The following is a 7,887-nucleotide window of genomic DNA, read 5'->3' on the forward strand; positions in this document are numbered from 1 at the left end:
TCATTGTTTGATTTCTTCATCTCAACTATTTATGTTAAATACACTCTATTAGGAGGATAATTTTGGGGTAAATCAAAAGGAAGATCATTGTTTAATTTCATAATCTCACCTATGTTCTCATTTCAGGGTCAATAATACTTATTTAAACTTCTCCATTAACATGTTTACCCTCTAAACGCAGGCATGTTCTTAGAAAAAACACCTCTAAAAATGATGTAGCAAATGAAACAGCAAAGCTGGGCATTTAAAAAATCTTTTCTATGTTTTCCTCATATGTGACCAAAAGCCTTAGAGAAGAATGAACTTCCGATAGAAAATGAAAGTCTTTCAGCTTAGAGTGATCCTTTAGCAATGTGGAAATTGCTTTCACAGAGAAAAAGAGTTTCTGTTCAGTCAAGCAAACTAATTATTCAGGGTTACGAAATATTGACATTTCAGTTGTGACATGTCAATAGTAATTCTAATGCTTACATTTAAACTATGTCTTTCAAGATATGATTAATCAAAATTGATACTACTTGATCAGCAGCATATTTGCTGTTCCCATGAATGTGTATGGCATATATAAATGTATATATGCACATATATACGTATATATGTAATATATATATGCATATATATATGCATTGAATAAAATGTTTGTGAAATTATGAGTTCTGGCATATATTTTCCATTTTTTTTTAGATATTGTGAAATCCTTAAATATACATTAGGTGCCTTAAAAATAAAAAGGCACTTCTCCTGCATTAAAATATTTTCCTCACAGGTAAAATCAAAACACTCTAGATTAAGGTCAAGACTTCCCCCTGAAAACTCAAAAATCAGCAACCGAATCTTGATCTACAGAACATTAATAGCAAGGTTCAGTCCTGTATGATAATACATTTTCCAAGATCAAAATAACCCATCCATATTTATAGGGAACAGGTCACATGATTTATGAATGATATGATTTTTTTTTCATTCATTATTACTCATACATTTTGAAATTAACTGGCAAACTGATTAATTTGTGCATCCAGATTATTTCTCTAATGAAACAGAAGCGTGTATGCAAGAAATTTTATCAGCAGATCCTATAATTCAACAGTCTTAGACTATATAATTATGAATTATTGCCCAATGAAGTAAATGATTTACCTTCTAATGAAGAAACATATTGCATAGCTCTAATTATCCTATCTGAAAACAATGCTTCCATTTATATATTTAAGAAATCATCTGCTTGCTACATATTACATTTTCCTTTAACCCTTGCAATTTTAACATCAAAACAATTTTAAAATAACTGTTTAGAAATGGTAGATTTAAAGGTAAAGAAACTGAAACATGTTAAAACAGGAACAATTTGACAAAAATTCAGAAAACAGCCACTATTTCTCGATTTAATGACTGATTCAAGCAAAATACTTTCCTCTGACTTCCAGAATGCATTTCAGTGCCATTATCATTCAATATTAGCTATAAAATATTTTTGTCATTCAACATAGGTTTTTGTTTTATCTACCAAAACCTCCCCTATCTTCTCAAAATGACAATGTACACAAAATTTTACAATTTTACAGTTTCATAGTAAGTGCAGTAATTGCTACAATATTTATCAAATGCCCATGATATTCTCAAATGCAATTCATTCATTCATTCGTTCAATCATATTTATTGAGCGCTTACTGTGTGCAGAGCACTTTAGTAAGCACTTGGGAAGTACAATTTGGCAACGTATAGAAACGGTCCCTACCCAACAGTGGGCGACAACCCAATCCAAGTATGGAAACACTTGATTAGATTATTTTTGGCTAATGAGGTAAACTAATCTTGCCCAAGTGTGGTGATGATCACATTTAATATAACATGGATACTTTTATAAAGTAAATGATTAGAATGTGGTCATCCTACCTTCTCCTCTATTGCCAGCATTTTCAGTTTATGACCAGATAAGATACACTGTTCAAATCATACGCAACATATTTTTTTCTTATAAGTAATATCTATGGGCACTCTAGTGTAGTTTATAGTTTCAAAAAATCTAGCCAAAAACTTCTTCCTGTCATTAGGTTGGGATTAGCCTTTACAAGGTGACAGAAGAAAAGAAAACATGCTTTACTTGTCGGAGGCTACCCCTGCTGAGATATAGTATAGCAAAGCTCAGCTAGCACATTAATTAGGTCACACACTGTTGTTTTACAATAACAGCAACCAGGAATAGAAATTAAAGTTAACAAAAAAGTATTCTCTGCATGATTTTCTTTATTATCTCCCAATACTGATATTTCATTTAGAAGAATTCAGCTGATACTTGATTGTTTTTATAGAACAGTGTGAAGTGTTCCAATTTAAAGTTAGATTCGAATTTCCAAAATCTTTTCAATTATGTTTATAAGCATTTTGTAATGACTTAAACCAATCTATCAAAAATAAAATGTAAAAATATTTTGAGTTAATGTCTTCTGGAAACATTCTATTTTTCCACAGTACTAAAATTCAAATACTATAGTAAAAATAGCATTATCAATATAATACAATAGGTATTCATGGTCTTTCATAGTGTGGTAAAGATTTTTTTTTCCAATAAAATAAAACTAAACAATCCAGTTACTAAAGGGGAACGGCAAAGACTGCATCTATAACACTATAGTTTTGATGTGTGAGATCTATACATACCATTGTCTAGCATAATTATAATTGGTTATGATACAATGACTGTTGAAAGACAGTAGTCTTTAGTAGAATAAAAAATATGATTCACTGACAAATAAGGTAATTATTGGAGAATATTTGCTCATTAATAATTATCAGATTTTGAAAAGGACATCTATATATTACAACCTTTTTAGAGAAAAAATGTGTGATTACATACACACACACACACACACACACATACACGGGTGTGTAAGATATCTTCTGATACAGTTGAAAGTGAATGAAAGAGAGATCTCAGAGTGAATGATCCACTGCTTCCTTAAAACAAAGTACCTTGCTTCCTAACTAAATTTACATTATGCTAATTTGAGACATATTTGTTGTTTTTGGGTTTTTTTGAGTAGATGCTCTGCTATTCCTGAATCTTCATTCTCTTAAGGACTGAAAATCAATTATGTTCAGCTGATAATTTTTTTTAACTTTTTAACTCGTGGTTAAAAATCCATTAGCATCCCCATCTCTTGTAAAAAGGCACCCTTGAAATATTTGTCACAGAGACACCTCACTTTCAATAATTTCCGAACGACTTTAAATGGTCTCTGACAGGGCTACTGAATGAATTGTCTGAGAATATGCAAACATTATGACATTGCTTCCTCATATCTCTTTCCAACATGTAAAATATGAGGTACAAGTCTAATGGAATCAAGGCTAATTTAAAACCCAGTTAATCTTCATTCTAAAGCTTTCTATTATATGATGGGGTGGAGGTGGTGGGGGAGAAGGAGACAGAAAATGAGGGCAAGGAGGAAGTTTTTGTTTCTGAAACATGGATGCTTCAGAACCCTAAATGAGTCTATTTCAAATTGCCTGTTTTCTTATCCACATCACACTATTAAATGCAAACTTGTAAATTAAAATCATCACGCAGAAGGGTTACCCTGAACTCTGAAGCACTGTCCAGAGACAAATGCAAATTTTAAAATCCTTACTAAGTTTTACTTACTATTCATGATTTGACTCAGTCGTTCATGAATTGTTAATTCAGGTTTTCAAAGCACAAAGATACATGACGCTTTTACTCTTAGCAAGTTTGATTCTGTGGAGCAGGAACAGGAGTAACAGGGATGAAACCTCATGTTGTGCTATTCTTTTGTAGCTTCCCTCTATAGATATGCTAAGGAGTTTCATTAAGACCAATAAACGTGGTGAATTCATGAATGTGCAACTATTTGGTACCTGTAGCATGACATATTACTTAACTCATAGATTAATACTAAGAAACTAGCTGATTTCTATGTACTTAATTCTCTTCCAGCACTGCCATAAGGAAGACATGGCTTTGAAAGCATAATGTTTTAACTGTGTGTGTTCCCTTCAATTCCAGTGAGTGAGAAGAGGAAAGAATATGTTGTCTTGGCAATCTGATCAGAGAAAGTAATTAAGTCTTCAACTAACTTGTCCTCTTTTTATGCTGGGGGGTGGAGGGTGAGGATGGGGAATAGTTGAGACATTTGTATCTAAAGATCTTCATGATAGTGAAAAAGTTTCATGCGGGAGAATTGCTGTGGAATAACACTACTGGGGACTCCTCTTTTGTCCCCGTACATGCAGTATTGATTTCTTCCATCCCATTCACACATGTACGAAATCTAACTAGTGAGTACAGTTTATTTGGACTTCTATAATGCTTCACATTGACACTTTACCACTTTGTAATTTTAATGAGGCTTCACCACAAACCCAGTAAGTTTTATCATGCTCATTTCAAAGAAGAGGACAATGAGTGCCAGAAAACCTGTGTTAGGGCCACTAGGTAGCCACTTTAGCCAGCTGCTGGCAGCCTCTCTTTCCATTGTTCTGTTCCCAGCAGGATGGTGTCCCTGTTTTTGTCCCTAGCTTCAGGGAACAAAGGTCTACTGCTCAGTGGGCCATTATTAGCCTAAATATTGGACCTGAATAAGATTCAGTAGGTCACTCTAAATTATTTACTTTAGAATCTTTGGGACTTTTCAGACCTAATTTATGTACAGATGAATAATTAATTAATGTATAGCAATATTAATAATACATTAATATACTAATGTGGGCATAGCAATGCTGCACTATATTTCTACGGATGTAGTGGAAAAATTTCCAAAGCCTTAAGTGGAATTCCTGAGGTTACAAAAGAAGTACTAGGAGATCCAGGAATCAAATCTTCAAGTGCTGGGCTTGAAGGAATCAAGCACTCAAGAGGCAATTATTTTTTTTTCCCCTGTAAGACGGAAATGAGATGGAATATGAGCCATTATTTGAAACAATCAGTAGCAAAGTTTCCTTGTAAAACTCCCAAAGATGATAAAAACTCTGCATCTCAATAAAAAAAATGAGAGGTTATAGAAGATCATTTATAAAAATGAAAACCAATATACACTATCCTTTATTCCCATTCCATCACCAAAGTGATAGCAGGAAGAGGAGCCTCAACAATTGACTGATCAAAGACTAAAATGATAAGACTACCCACTGTTGAAGCAAAACCAGAGGAGTGAGAGAATGAGCCCTTCTTCAGATGACTAAATGGCTTGACTCTAGCAAATGAATAGATAACACCATTTCAGAACAAATACCTGAGATGAAAGTAGAAACCAATCAAAACAGAAGAACTGAAGAAAGCCATCAAAGAGGCGAAGAATAACAGAAGTCCAGGCACTGATGAGATCAGCACCGAAATGCTAAACTGCTGCCAGAGAGCAGCGTTTGAAGCTACTAAAGATATTTAATACAATCTGGAACGAACAGAAATGGCCATCAAATAGGAACAGGAGTGCCACTGTGAGACCTCGAAGGAGGGCAACCTCACCGAATGTGAGCACTGGAGAGGACTCACCCTACAAAGTCTTTTTGAACATTCCTTAATCATACCAAAGCTCCCATATAAAATAGACCTGGAGAAAGCCAGTGGGGATTTTAAGAGGAACAGGTAACTGGTGAATCCAACTTTCCTGTTCATCCTATCAAACAGGGACAGGCCTCACCAGCCCCGCCCATCCTTCTCTTTGGGGATTAGGACGAAGGATGGGCTATCGTAATTGAGAAGACATTCCAGCATTTTTCCTGGATGCCTTCTAGGATCTCCTCCCAAGACATGATCTTCCCGCTGAACTACGTGGTTGGTGTGCATTTTGGTTTTGTCCAGGTGGAGGTGTCATTCTGAATATAGCTGGGCTCTTCCTGGTATGACAGCGGGATATCAGTCAACCCATCAATCATTCATTCATTCATTCAATCATATTTATTGAGCGCTTACTGTGTGCAGAGCACTGTACTAAGTGCTTGGGATGTACAAGTTGGCAACATATAGAGACGGTCCCTACCCAACAGTGGGCTCACAGTCTAGAAGGGAGAGGCAGACAACAAAACTAAACATATAAACCAAATAAAATAAATAAAATAAATATGTACAAGTAAAATAAATAGAGTAATAAATATGTACAAACATATATACATATATACAGGTACTGTGGGGATGAGAAGGAGGTAAGGCGGGGAGGTGGGGATGGGGTTCAGTCTGGGAAGGCCTCCTGTAGGAGGTGAGCTCTCCGTAGGGCTTTGAAGGGAATCAATTGCATTTGAGCACTTACTGTGTGCACAGCACTGTACTAAACACTTGGGAGAGTACAATATAACAATAAAACAGATATATAGGGCACTATAGGAAAGAAACACGGGACAAAAAGAGGGACATTTTGGGAGTGACAAATGATAAAAGTTAAAATTAAATCAGAAGCAAGTACTTTTACGGTAGCAACAGAATAAAAATGTACAATGCCTGTAATGTAATGTGAGACTGCTATTTATAAGGAGATGATGAAAACAACAGCAGTGGATCCAAATCCTGATTTTTGAGATGAGGATGAGAAGGTAGAAAAAGATTCTCACTAAAAAGCCAGGCTCTTTCTATAAAGAATTGTCCGGAGAGTCCTAAGTAGAATTGCGCATTCTGTATTTAGATCATCAGCTGTAGGTCAAATGTTCTAACTCTTTAGCCCAATTTGGGACATAAGTAGCGGAGATCCATTCTAGAGATTCTTTAGTTTTCAGAAGGAGAGGCAGCTAGAGCTGGCCAAATTAGTGTAGAGTGTGACTTCAAACTCCAAAGAACTTTGCATGGACCAGGGCCAGGTGGTGGTAAAGGTTGGCTGGGCTCAGGCCTTGGGAACCATGCATGCCCCAACGGGGACCAGCCATCTTGGGCTCCCTGGGGGTGGGGAGGGCACTTCTGAGTTCTTGGCTGGGCTTTAGACCATTCAACGTGGGGAGCTTCTCGGCAATTGTATTCTTTGCCTTGGACAAACACATGAAGCAACACGCCTGTTCATATGGAGCCAAGCTCCCAGAATTCCTCAGGAGAAACAGAGGTATCACGCTGGGTTTGGGCCTCAAATTCACTGGGCTCTGCTTGGGTCAGTTTGCTGAATTTCAGCCCTCACAGGACCAGACTTGACAATTTTGTCTGCGTGCTACCTAAGTCTGGAACCTCAGAAACTATGTTGAGAAAAATCAGAAAAAAATGAAAAATGTCCATGAAATCTGGCCGCTTTTTTACTTCTACTTTCCAAGCTTTTAGTACAGTGTTCTGCACACAGTTAAGTGCTCAATAAATATGACTGACTGAATGAATGATATTATTTGACTTCAGACAAAACCCCACCGAGTCAATGTCCTAATCAATGGTATGGGGCATCTCCATGCTGTGAACCTGATCTGGATTGATACTATTCTGGGAGAAATGCCTAGTACAGTCCTTGGCACATAATTAGTGCTTTACAAGAATCATTATCATCAGAAACAGATTACCACAGCAGGGTCATGAGAAGTCTGCTTCAGGCATGGGTATTTTTCTACCAAAGGACCTCTGAGAGGCTGGGATAACTCCAAGCCCAATCTGGTGAGCTGAAACTCACTTTTGGAGAGTTAGCGAATGGCCCAGGGTCCTAATCCAAATTGAACTCTGAGTCTACTCTAGAAAAGGCTAAGACCTCGAAGCGGTCTTAGAAACAAAGCTCCCTTTCTTCCAGCCAAAGGGCTAGTATTCCTTTTTTTTTTTTTTTTGATGGTGTTTGTTAAGAGCTTACTATGTGCCCACGCTCCATCTATTAGACTAAGCTGCTTGTCATTGATCCAGACTGGATCCCATTTTGGGCAGCAGCAGGTCCCCAAAGCCATCCCTGTCCTGATCCATAACCTTAGGTTTGGTCTGAA

Source organism: Tachyglossus aculeatus, chromosome 5, assembly GCF_015852505.1.
Source record: "Tachyglossus aculeatus isolate mTacAcu1 chromosome 5, mTacAcu1.pri, whole genome shotgun sequence".
In the NCBI taxonomy this organism is placed as follows: domain Eukaryota; kingdom Metazoa; phylum Chordata; class Mammalia; order Monotremata; family Tachyglossidae; genus Tachyglossus; species Tachyglossus aculeatus.